The 14,074-nt window shown below is 40.8% G+C and overlaps 1 protein-coding gene and 1 long non-coding RNA gene across 2 annotated transcripts in view; one reads left to right on the plus strand and one right to left on the minus strand.

Annotated features, from left to right (window-relative positions):
* Positions 1-14,074, plus strand: part of LOC306704201 (ephrin type-A receptor 6-like) — a gene marked incomplete at both ends in the record, with an annotated part of 137,708 nt that overhangs the window by 36,285 nt on the left and 87,349 nt on the right. The gene's annotated exons all lie outside the window — the stretch shown is intronic.
* On the minus strand, positions 11,852-13,129 carry LOC306704204. Its single transcript, XR_013767306.1, has 3 exons — positions 12,915-13,129; positions 12,313-12,469; positions 11,852-11,999 (listed from the first exon to the last, which is right to left on the minus strand). It is a non-coding gene; the product is annotated as an uncharacterized lncRNA (long non-coding RNA).

Here is a 14,074-nt window from a genome sequence, read left to right on the forward strand (position 1 = left end):
AGGGTCGTTAGTGTGATGGCAAAGAGCTTCGCTGATTATGTCTAAGGCTGTATTAGTGTATGTGTGCTAGGGTAGGGCAATGTGTTAAAATTTTCCAAACGGCCACCGTCAGCAGAACAACCGGAAATTACTGATGTATCCACACGTGGGAGAAGTTTGCCTTCAGGGATTTCTGCTGAACAGGTTTTGTCTTAGCCCAAACCATGACCTTTACTTAACCTAACCAAGTCAAATTGTTGCCTCAACCTAAAGAGATTTCTGGCAAAAAAGACATTTCTGGTACAAAGCACTGAGGGGAAATTTCTCCCCCGTAGTGTCAGCTGGAAGATGTATCCGAGTGGCAAGTTTGTTACGTTCCTCGAGCTCTCTTTCCTTTTTTTAGTCTAGTAAATAAACAAAATGAACTCACAAAATCTCAAGAAAGGAAATATTCTTCAACCTACAGTATATTCCTCAACAATAAGAAAAATACAACCTCTGAATTTAAGTTGATCTCTTTCGCTGAACTAAGACCGGCCTGATTGCCTTGTTAAGTCATTGAAAATAGTTTACTCACCAAAACCATCTCTGTTAGTCTTTGTACTGTTGTAACAGTCACCAACTCTGGTTTGGTCGACATAAACCCTTAGTTTACTGAGTCAGATGTGGAAATATGCAGGCTCTACGGGCTGTTTTCCCCTTTCGGGCCAATCGCTGATAGGCTAGCCGATATATTCATCCAATTGCCCAATCCTAGTTTGTGCACAGATGCATGCATGTCAATATATTTGCATTTAAAATGTCTTCAAAATGTGATGCATTAACACCTTTTCTATCAAACATATTTTATTCCATGACATTACTTCTGCTACTTGTCCTTCACTGTCTTGGTCTTTTGCATACTGCAGAGACTCCAAAGAGATCCTATTTGCAAGGCTAAGATGCACCCAGCATTATCTCCGGTTATAGTGTATGCTAGAATATTTAGGGGCTTGCTGTGTGAACACAAAATACTAAACAGTGAATTTTTAAATAGTTGCTTCTTTAGTTTAGAATTCTCCCAAATGGTTGAAATTACAGAAGTATTGCTCGATGAGCATGAGCAGTGCATTAGTAAACTGTCAGAAAGTGAAACATAGTCTGGTGTTGAAGATGAAGATCCTAGAATCGGAACTCTTTCAGTGGATTTGTACTGTGTCAGTGTGATATATATATATATAGAGAGAGAGAAATGGTGTGTGTGTGTGTGTGTGTGTGTGTGTGTGTGTGTGTGTATGTGATCGTGCAAGTGTCTAGGCATGTTGTTGTGTATATCAGTGGACTACCACCCGCTGTCCCAGGGGCTACCTTGGTGTGACAGATTACCTCGGCTGGCTTGGTAGCAGTTTGATCCTCAACTCTCTGATATGAGCTTTGGGTTATCGCTGGTAGTATTACTCACTGGGAATGCAATAGTACAAAAAGGAAAAATACCTTCATTGAAGGTCCAATGCAACTTCTTTTCAAGCCATGTACAGGCCTGATGTCAGGTCAACTGGTATACGTGTCTGTAATCTACTGTAGATACAAGCTGGCCAATGTGCTAACAGAAAAAGTGCTGTAAGAATATCAGCAACAAAATATGTTATCGTGTTACTTGATTAACCCTGATTTTAACACCTGCAAGTTCTAAATTCACTGCAGTTTAAGATACATAACTGGCACTTTTTCTTATTGAGAGGTGCCAGGTGGACACAAACCCAACCTTTCATCTGTATTGGCCTGACATTTGTTCGATTTAAATAAAGACAATGTACCCTCAATTTGCTTTTTCCAGAACGAACTAGGAGCACAATAGATGGAAGTATTGACACAAATTTGCGGACAGAGTGCAATTTTGTTCCCCTCCACATTTATCGAACATCACGGCAACACTACAGCCTTGGTTAGTGCTCTTTCCAAAAATGATTTCAAGACTATTCACTGCTCTTCTCCCACCATCCAGAACCAGATGTCCTTGTACAGTTGATTACGATTCATCTAGTGACACGGACCGGCGTCGTTTCCCAGCTGCACTCGCAGCTGCATCGCAATCAACGGGCCAGGGGTTAAACTGCAGCTGTGATTAGAGCCGGACTGAACCAAACTGGTTACTTCATTCATGTCTGTCCGTTGTATTACTCTTCCCAATTCTATATTTAGGTTGTTTAGTGAAAAAGCGTTATAATGATGAATAAACTCTTGAGGGCTTGGAGGGAAAAACATATTGCAGAGTGAGTTTGCGTGCAGCTTGAAACATATTTGCAGGCTATTTCTTTTTTTTTTAAAGAGGTGATGGTTTGATGTGGTGCATATCCAAATGTAAATGTAAAGCAAACCTTAAATCTCTCTTGGATGTGTTTGCTTCATGTCATATAGTTATGTTATAAAACAGTCATTTCTGCTCTTTTCCATTTGCAACAATAAGTGACTACAACATGGTCACCTATCGGCATCCCTATAGGCCCTACAGACCACAATAACTTGCCTCCCCTCTTCCCTCCTTTCTATCCTTCACCCCTCGCTCTCCAAGAATCAGATTTCACAGTTGGGTTAAGTTTAGCCCTTTGGGCAATGTGATGGCATTTTACTGCAATGTCAGACCTGAAATGCAGCCCTTGCTCATTGTTCCAGGATTTAAACAAGCGTCTTTATTAAAAGCCTCCCCACAAGGTACCACTGGAACGCCTTGGGCGTTGAAGGAGAAAGACTGAGGTGGCTGGCTAAGCTAATGCTTCAATTCCCAGTTTACAACCAATCGGTCCCTTAAGTGCTACGGCTGCTTGACTTGTCTGGAAAATAATAATGGGTTTGAATGATCTGGGATTTCAGTAAAATACCCTCGTTGATGAGTCTTTTTAAAAGAACAGGATTGACCTTTGTGCTCCTCATCTTTGGTTGACTATGTGTTATATGAGATTTCTATGTGTACACGGTAGTTAAATGTGTACGCTTACCTGTGTTCTATTTGGTTGTCCCTGTATTTTGTTTATTTGTCTATTTCTGTGTACGTACGTTGAGAGCAGCAGAAAAATCGGAGTCAAATTCCTTGGGTGTATGCGCGTACAAAGCTGATTCTGATTGTGACGTAGCTCATGCACTCACTTGACAGTGATACTGCATTCTAATGGGATCAGGCAGACGGTAGACAGCAGAGGAACAACACCCTCTCGATGGCACAGGAAACACAAGCAGTCTAGCTGAATGACAGAATGCAGCATCGATCACACTTCCCAATAGTTAAGGGCTAAAATGTAACTGTTAAAAGCATTTTAAATAGAAATAAAATATTGAGGTGATTCCATCCTGCTTAAATTGCAACAGAGCTGAGCTGAAGTGTGGGCCAAAGATCCCCATAGTGCTGCCGTTTAAGATAATCCCAAACGAACAAACACTCCAGTTCTGAATTGCAAAAAAAACTTTATTTGTCCCAGAGAAAAGACGAGTCTAAATAAAACTAGTCTAAATACTTCGGCTCCACTGAAGTAGGAAAACAAGGACATGCTCTCCACCCAGCTAAAGCCAAATAATCTGTTTCTCTCATTCAAACTCAGTGCTTTTGGTCACAATAGTACTCTAATCCCCTGTTCATTTCCTGGATGAAGTTTGGATGTCAGTGTGCTGCAGTGAGGCTGAAGTGAATCAACTCTTATCAGCTAACAATAACCCATACAAGCCACGTTTCAACTGGCATGCTCCTCCGTGTGTAGACTTAGACTGGTGACCGCTTCCTTTTAGCACACATTTACTTGTTATGACCTTCTGTAGAATTTCCGATTTCATGAATACTCTTTAAGCTACAATTACCAGTTTGGTTACGAGACTAAAACATTAAATGTCATGTTGTGATCACAACAGACACCAGCTGGCTTTGTGGTACAGAAGTGACAACTAGTGGCACAATGGAGATGTGTTTCATGAGTGGTCTTGATTGCTCTTGTGCAAGCGCACAAGGACGGATGACCCAATACACAGTCCTGGTAATGGTTCAGCACTAATCTGCAGCTGTGACTAGCACATTAGTTCTTTAATTGATTTGATCTGCCCAAATATATTATTCACAATGCAGCTTTGTAATTAGAAGATCTGATGTAAGGGGAATAAAACTGTTTATGAAGAAATAAGTAAATATATTATTGTTTAAACCACAAACCACTGCGGGGGAAAAGTAAAATATAAAGTGTGCGTGAATGTGGGTACATACTTTGATCTAATAGTTCCAGGAACAACAGCGTTGTTGGAAACACACAAAACCATGATGATGCAACCACACAATTCATCGTTGTGTTGTTCTTTGCGTTCACTGTGGAGTGACTCTTTGTCTGAATGGATGTAACGAATGAATTACAAGGAGACATGCAGAGGTGGACAGGTGGACTGAACACTCCAGAGAGCTTAGCTCAGTCTAGTGAGTGATTTCTTTTTGCTTTAGTATGTAACCGCATCGAATCAATGAGCATTGAGTGATGTTCAGCACTGCCATTTCTGCCACTATAATTCCTGGGCCATCAGAAACTTACACCGATGGGTCAGTGGCTTTTGAAGGGCCAGGAACTCCTTTTAAATTGCAGGCAACCTTCCTGAGTCCCTCAAGAGCCCCTTTTTACTTACATTCGCTAGTCGTGTACAGTATATTGTAGCTTTCTAACTGTACCATTGCTGTGTCACTTTCAGCTTTTTTTCCTCAAGATCATTCAAAGTGCTACTTTCTTTATATTCTCTCTGTCTCTCTCTCTCATGTTCCACATCTGACTCCCCCTTACTGTTACAGAAACCACATTGTATATGAGCAATTCATTGTTTTAGCATCATTTCAAAAGCTAAACTACTAATAAATCCATCTTGTGAACTCTGTTCAGAAAGCAAGGACACACATGAGCACTGATATTGTCCCTGCCTAATAGGTCAACTTGTATAACTGCTGTGCTTGTGTCCGACTCGCTGTACTTTGTCAGTTCATTAAGACCATTCAAACGTGTATGGCGAGGTCCAACATTAATAAGCTCCAAATCATTAGAGTACAAAGTGCCTCTTTTCTCTCACTGTTATTCATAACATGCGGCTGATTGGCAGTCTAATAATAGAATAATGGTTATGATCAGTTATTTCTTTGTGAGCTCTTTGTGACACCAAAGAACATGAATATACACATCAGAGGCATATAAGTGGAATTTGATTTCCCCTACGTGGGCCCAGATGATGCAGGATGACAATCGCCCCAAACTGTCCAATCAATGAGTTAACTGTCATGAGTTCATGTTAACTCCTCTTGGTTCTCTTGTAATATGTCAGTGTGTACAGCAACCGGACCAGAATTGAAATGCAACAATGTATCATTTCTTTTCCCTTGGTCCAGACCAAAATGAACAGAACTGCAGGTGTGAAAGCACCAAGGATTTTAATGAATAGGCTGTAATACTGTCATTTCTTAAAACTGATTTAATGTTGTTACATTAGATATTTTTGAGCTCTTCGTGCTAATTGGAGTTAATGCAGCTTAACACCGTTTCATATTGGGTGTTGCACATTCTAAAGGAAGAAAGGCAACAGAGGCAGAGAGAGAACGAGCCGAGGAGAGCAGACAAAGAGGTGCGTCTTTGTAATGCAACCGATCCTTACACAATTTATCTCCATTAAGTATTCGTGTCCTCGTGTCTTTTGTTACAGGTGGGGGGTGAGCAACCTTGATACAAATATATGTTTTATGTACTCTGCACCCTGGCATATTATCTTTGTTTTTTGTGTGGTGCTGACTTAAATATCCTATTGTTAATTATTATTTTCTTCCAGGAGGCTCTCTCTCTCTGTCTCTCTCTAGTGCGCGCTCGCTCTTGCTCTCTCTGTATGTCTGTTTGTATGTTTATATATATATATATATATGTGCATATATATATATATATATACACATCTATACCACGTATTACATTATATGCATACTGTTTTTTAATAACTGTATAATATATACCTCCGCCTCCTCCTTGGCACCCCTCCAGTCCTCCGGCAGGCAACCGGCTAGTATGCCTCTGGCTAAATATAGAGCTGCACATAGACGGACACACACAAACCGACCAAAACATCAATAAGAGCAATTCTTGGTGTTAATGCAAGAGGACGCCTTGCTCCACCTAAATGATTGACACACACATTCATTCAGTCTCTCTCGCTTCGTCCTTCCCCGTCCCTCCATCCCTCTTATTGTAAGACAATCTAACTGATGCTGTTACCACTCAGTGTTTTACAGCAGCTCTTGTGTGTTTTGCTGGGAGAGCTCGCTGCAGCGCTATGAATAATGTAATCACGGTGTGCTTGTGTGTGTGTGTGTGTGTGTGTGTTTGTTTGTATGTGCGTGTGCACCAGTGTATTTGGAGCCGGGTGCTATTTGTTATGTGCTGAACAGAAGTGGTTCTCCCCAGTGTTGGGCTGGAGCAATAAAGCAATCTATTTACATTTTAAACTAATGCCGTGCCACACACACTGAGAATTACTGGGCACCTCTTATTTTAAAGAATGATGAATACCCCCAAAGAGTAAAAATAAAACAACATGCTTTGACATTTTGTAACTTGACTTGTTATATTTTATAGTCCATTCAATTTAAAAAATAAAATAAAATAAAATAAAGCTAGACTGAATGGCTCCGTTATATACGGAAGCAAAGCTTGCCATGTTTGCCATCATTTTTTTTGTCGGCCTGTTATCTTGACATAAGATATCACATTAATCTGAGATCACAATTAATCTCTGAATGTTTAAATCACAGAAAATGCTGCCATTTCTTTTCAGACAGCCCGGGACCTCACTGGATGCACATTGGGTGTCTAAAAGGCGGGATTCACATAGGTAATTGGACAGGAAACAGGAGCAGCTGTATTAATCCTAATTGGCATGCTGGTTTACACATCCTGAAGAAAGTTTCACACAAGACATTTTCAATTACAGCATGAAGACAGTCAGACAACAATTACAGCACATATCCTTCAATCTGTCAGCACACCAAATGAGATGTCACATATACACACACACACACACACACCAAGGAGGGAGGCTGCACAGACGAAAACACACATAATGAAACCCACGAAACCCACACGCCGAGGCAAAGACACAACAGCCCGTACCACACACCAAACCACCTGGCATCTTGGTCAACAACAACAGCCACGACACACACAAAAGCCCAAAATGCACTCAAGCAGTTGGTGTTAGTGCAAGAGGCGACATTTTGCTCTCACAAAATATGCTCCAACAAACACACACACACACACGAGGGGACGCACCAGGGGGGCTCAGCAACAGAGCTGTTTACAGACGTGCCACACTGCAGGGAGACACTGTGACATTTCAGAAAAGGATAGTTTTAGTTTAACAAGCATGACCCTTCAGGCTTAATTGGGAGTGTCTGGAAAAGAGAGAGATGGAGAGGGCTTGTAGCGGATCGGAGATTGTTAGATAAATTTAACCCCACTTCATTCAGCATCAACACACACACACACACACACACACACACACACACTAAGAGTTCTGAAGGACAAGTCTCTTCCTCAGGGCAAAGCTGAGGTATATCTTCGGCAGGGTCTCGAGTTTCTCCTCATACAGCATGACGACAACCGGCTTAGTCTTTTTCTGGTTCTCTCTCTCGCTACATATCCATCGCTCCTCGGGACATTTCTTATCAGACATGAGGACATTGATACATTTCCCATCATTTAACTGAGTTTTTGTATTCACGGTCCTGTGTACTTTATACTTACGTGAATGCAAATCATACAGTGCGACTGTAGTTCAATGCATTGCTGTTTGTTTGTTGTCTACACAGTCATTGTATTAGCATTTGCCTCGGCAGCCATCAAGAATAATATAATTGAAAGCTCTTTGAACACTGATGGTATGCTAATGCTTATTTCCCCCTTCCTCATTAAGCTCAGTGTGCCACTGAAAGGCGAGGCTTCCCTGCCAAAAAGCATGATGTGGCTTGAATAATGCCCGGTGTAAATAGCTGCTGTCTGCCCACTGCTCCTTTGTCTGTCACTACATGCTGTCAACATGCACAACCAATAATCACTGAAAATGTTAAACATTCATTAGACATTATTCCAGATCAAAAGATTTAATATGGAATCATCGTAAAGTTGATGAATCTGACAACACTGAAGTATGGAGTGACAGGTGGCTTGTTTACAACGTGGAAGGAAAGGTGGTTTAAGTTCATGTTTGAATTGACTCGTGATTGCTTTTGTAAGCCGGCGCAGTCCTTAAATCCCACAGACCTTGACTGTATCCTCGACATGTGGAACTCCTTTGTCCCACTGAAAGCTGTTGACCATGCAGTTGGGATCAATAGCCTCTTGGCACAGTGAAAAATGGGTGCCATTTGTCGCAGGCCATGGCGGTTGTCGTGTGGGTGGCAGTGAGTGAAGAGTGGTGGGCTCTTCCTCATGAACTCAGTGGCCATCTTCCCACTCATGCCACAGCTTGATCTTGCCACTGACTCGCTTACTCGCTCACAGTTGCAGACAGGGAGAAACCAAGTGTGACCCCCGACATTGCTGACAAGGCTTTAAACCAATAGCGATATGTGTTAAATAGCAGAGTATGCATAAAATAGAGGTATTTGAACATAACACTGATACAGTGACTCCACCATCAATCATTAGTTCTTCCCTGCAATAGCAGCTGACCTCTATTCTGCCTGTCTTATCCCAATTGCAATGTTTGTAGAGGCCAGTCTTAATAAGCCAATGTAACATACTTATTTTTAATAAAGTTGCATTATTGTCAACATGACTAGGTTTTGAGCCCGAAATTTAAGCTAGGTTTCCATCTTTAAATTCTCTCTGCTAGCCAAAAAACAAAACAAAGCAATTATGTGATTATCTTTGTAATGTAAATTGTGCAAGACTGAGTAGTCTGACTGAATCTACTGTACTCGACACTCTGCTGTGTGACGCAATGACGTTCAATCTAGTTCACAGTCGAGGTGAAGAGACGGTGTGCCCCCGATTCCAAGCTTATCTGTCCTTGTGGGGACCAACTTTTGACAGTTCATTCTTCTTGTGAGGACGTTGTGACAGCTATTCACATTAAGAAAAACAGAGTTTGAGATGAACCTAATGGCAAGATATAATTAGAGTTACAGTAAACTGAGGTTGGGTCAATTTGAAAGGATCAATATAAGGGATTGGGAGCATATCTAATGCCTCTCAACAGCTGTCAACATGGCGACGGTTGAGCCGGCGGCTAGAAGCTAACGTTGCTAACAGTGCAAACTACAACAAAAGTGCTGAAAGAGCTAACAGTGTTGAGCAGACGGAGAACCGAAGGGGTGGGTGCTACGCTTCCATGGTGATGCTGTCGGACGAGACGGCCTTATCAGCCATAACGGCCACGCGAGCTCAGTGCAGAACGGCAGAGATGAGCTAGCCAGTGGGGCCCGCTCACATGCACGAGCATGCACTAAAAGCACACGCAGCCGGCACGACTATGTCAACAAAGCATGGAGAATCTTGACTAACAACAAACACAGAGGTAGAGTGACTTACTCCACTATATTTTTAGATAGCAATAGTTGTTTTGCGGCTGTAGTCATGCTCTGAATCCTGTATATTACACCTTTACGTAGTAAGAAAGAGGCTACGTGTTTAAGGTTGTAATAAGTCTTACTGTGTTATTAAGTATTAGGTCTCTTTTAATGTTAGAATTAGTTAGACCGTCAAGGTTTGGTTTTATTCAAGGTTTTTTTTGGGTTGGGATACAAACAAATATTTGGTACCGACAACTATGTATCTGTTTAAAAGGTCCGCTTTGAAACTTGAATGCATTTTCTTGCCTGAAATGTGTTGTATTGATAGAACTGGAGAGGAAAAGCACGTTGACAGGTGAGTGTGCGTTTTCATGAGCGTTTTCACTTCTGTGTGTCCTACAGCTATCTCTGTTTGCTCATTTATGTCGTATATTTATTAAATTTCTCCGAACCGGTGGTGCCTTACCTTCCACTGTCTCATCTTTAAATCAGTCACTTGATGAACATTAGGAGGCTCTCATGTTGTCGCTCTTCAAAACTGTAATTGAGAACAAATGTGGAGAGGGAGAGTGTTTAATTGAAGTTGTCAAGCAGGGGGGGGCGGGTTTGTTGGGCACCTAGAGATCTCCTCATCTCTTTGCATTTTAACAGTTTAAAGAATAAATTATGCAGATTGCAGTTTTTTGCGAGTCCTAGTTGCGATGTGAACTTGCGGTGACTTCTGCTTGGCTTTTTTCCCCCCCTTCGCTGAGAGTTACTTCAAAGCCGGGAAGTGATCAAAGACAGTTGGAAAAAAAAAATTCCCCAACGTACCGGCACCCGGCATACATACATACAGCTCCTGCCTGTCTCGGCACCGCATACTCTCTCACTCAGAAAAACAAAACCAAGCGACACCGTATGATGTTTTTCTTTCCTTTTTTTTCCCTTTTTCTCCTCGAGCACAGTCCTGTCAGACGTTGCAACATTTCAATTGATTTCCCTTTTTTCTCATATGTGTGTGTTCTATTTTGGTACGTAGGAGACCAAGAGACTGAATTAGTCATTAAAGGGTACGTATAGCGCGACATGGCCCAGATAAGACATCACAGGGCTGGATTGAAGAGCAGACTTGTCATAAATGAAAGAACATTTTAGGAGCTGGAGACAGCTCCTCCCTAGCAAAAAGAGAAAAAAGAGAAGAGAGAAAAAAACACGAGGGTTATTGGGGGTTCAGCGTCAGTGATGACTATGTTCGTCTCAGTAGCAGTTTGTTTATCCCACAGACATAAAGTAAAAGAGTTATTACTTGTGTGTCCAATAATTAAAACATACATGTTTCATCAGCCATGTAAAAAATGAATGATTTATAAGCGGCCCTCGTTAGCAAGAGGGATGGAGACGGGTTTTGAAAGTTGTTCTAATTAAGATATCACTATCACCATCCAGATTTTTCTCATGCATACTGATACATGAGCCAGGATTTCTTGACTTACCGCCCCATCAACACAATTACCCATCTAACGCACAAGCTAACTCCTCACCTGTATAAAACAAACACATTTCCCCCTGGGGATGAATAAAGTACACTGTAACAAATTTCCCCGTTAAATTACAGTAAAGAGCTGGCAGCTACAGGCTCCAGCTTCTAACTGTAATTCTACAGCATACCTACTGTAATGTGCAACAACGGTTTCATACTGTAAAAAGTATGACAGTACAGTGCTGTATAGAAAATGCATGAACAGTTCATTACCGTAGAATGTATTTACAGTATGACACTGCTAGAAGCTAATGATTTAAAATGTTACATTTCAAAATAAAACCCCTGAAAATTGCGAGCATAGAAACGACTCAAACAAGAGATGGCCTTACATTAAAAAGCTTTTATTAAAGCCAATGCAGTGTCAAACACATTCAATAACTGACAATTTTACAGTGATCACATTTTTGCAAAATACAAATATTAAAAGCACCATATAAAATTGTATTCATTAAAGTAAATTAGAACAAAAAACATTGTCAGTAATTACGTTATTGTACAATACAATCAGACCAGAACACTGCATCATGTTAAACAGATTCTCAACAATCTATATACATCTATATATCTCTTATAGTTTACTAAATGTACCCCGCCTTCAGTATCACTTTTTTATTTAGTTATGGTCATTAGTGTAATAGAAAGCAAGTAAAAGAACAAATCTGGAACTGCACGTTTGAGACAACTCGATAGAACTGAACAGAATGCAATTTTGAAACTTGTTACCTTAAAAGGAAAAAAGAACACCAGCAGTGTGGGCTACCTCTCCTTCCTCCTATGTGGAGATGTGCTGTGGACTACATAAAGCCACACTCAAAGTCCAGGAGGTTTTTTATGAGGGTGGCCACATGGGGATTGACAGCTCCTGCCTTCTTCTGGACCAGCTTCCCTGTCTTTCTGGACACCACCTTCCCCTGGTTGGCCTTTGTCCCCCTTTCCAGGTTGAGACCAATGAAGCGCCTAAATAACAGAGAAAGCATATATATATTAGGTGTGGTATGTAAAGAGTATTCACACTTAATACTGAACCCCATTGGAATAAACAAATACAAATTACAAGTATTCTGACCTCTGTGTCTACTAACAATGAGAGAATAATCTTATTTTCATCTAACATATGTGTGAATATTTCATATAAGTAAAAAATGTGAACATACAAGGTCTGATTTTTGTTCTACACATTCTCACATCAAGGCTACAAGCTCAATCATGTTGCAACATATTAACCTTCAGAAAAATATCCAAACAATATTTAAGACAGCAGAAGATTTACCTTTGAACAAACTCCAGTGTCCTTGCAGCTTCCTCTTGGTATTGCAAGTTGAACACATCGTAGCTGGAGAAAACCGCAGCAGCAACGTGATGAAGCTTGGCTGGATGCCTTCACAGACGACGTGGCTTCAATGCTTATCAAGCAGCGTCACCAGCAACTAATGCAGACAACAATTATAGTTAATGTTCTGAAACCATATCAAATATATATATATATATATATATTAACTCAGCTTGTTGATTCAATTGCTGAGAAATTCAATCAGGTATCTATGAAAATGAAATAACTCGCTGGTAACGCGGTACAACAAAACAATAACGATATGTTGTCAATCAAGAGCAGGGGTGCCCAATACGTCGATCGATCGCGGAGGCAGTGCCGGTAGATCGCATGCCATTCTTTTCTAACACACGGGTCACCACGTATGCACAGTGAACCGCGCGAGCTACTGCAGCAGTCGCTGTCCTGCAAGCACCGCTCGTTAGCATGTTAGCATGCAGTTAACAAGTCACGTTATCGGCAAAAAATCAGTACAATACAATGTAGATTCAACACAAAATGACTGAACACGGTCATGCTAACTTTGATAACATCTAAATTACCTTGTTCAGTGAGCCACAGGGGCAGGATGGACGGTGTCCGCTGCGTGTTTGTAGGCGAGCTGAAGCAGCAGGTGGTGCTCGGTCTGCTTCGGTGCTTCGGTCAGAGTCCGTTGAAAATCGTCTTCTCAAATTCCCTCTTATTATTATTCTTCCATCCTGAATAAAATCACCGGTCTATGATATCTAAAGCTTTCTGTTCATTTTCTTTAGGTTGACTATGTGCTACCTAAGCAGTAGATACTTGATGCCGTGTGCTGTTGAAGAGTAAGGGGCGGGCTTAGTCAACTGAAAAAGGAAAAAATACTGTAGTATACTGCAAGATTGGACAGTAGCTGCTGTTAATTTTTTTTTTCTTCCAAGGCCTCAACTTTTGCTGGATTTAACTGTATTCAACTGTATTCATGAAGAACAGTACCTTGCTGTTGAGAATTTCTTGTATTTTTACAGCAATTTGTTACAGTGTACACTACCGTTCAAAAGTTTGGGGTCACCCAGACAATTTCGTGTCAATTTTCAGTTTCTTCGCAATTTCTCGCATGGAATAGCCTTCATTTCTAAGAACAAGAATAGACTGGCGAGTTTCACATGAAAGTTCTCTTTTTCTGGCCATGTTGAGAGTATAATCGAACCCACAAATGTGATGCTCCAGATACTCAACTAGCTCAAAGGAAGGACAGTTTTATAGCTTCTCTCACCAGCATAACTGTTTTCAAGGGTTTTCTAATCATCAATTAGTCTTCTAAGGCGATTAGCATACACAATGTACCATTAGAACACTGGAGTGATAGTTGCTGGAAATGGGCCTCTATACACCTATGTAGATATTTCATTAAAAACCAGACGTTTCCACCTAGAATAGTCATTAACCACATTAACAATGTATAGAGTGTATTTCTGATTAATTTAATGTTATCAATGTTATTAAAGAAACAGTGCTTTTCTTTGAGCAATAAGGACATTTCTAAGTGACCCCAAACCTTTGAACGGTAGTGTATATCTATCTATACAGATATCAATGCCTTTGGTCAATCTGTTCATGCATTTGCTCCATCGTTTTTTTCCTTCCTTAAAGCAATGATTTTGTTATTTTAGCACACAGATGTAGCTGACTATTACCACGTTGATTTTGAAGTGTCTTTTGCTAAATACAAGTGAAACAT

This window comes from Pholis gunnellus (assembly GCF_910591455.1).
Source record: "Pholis gunnellus genome assembly, chromosome: 12".
NCBI lineage: Eukaryota > Metazoa > Chordata > Actinopteri > Perciformes > Pholidae > Pholis > Pholis gunnellus.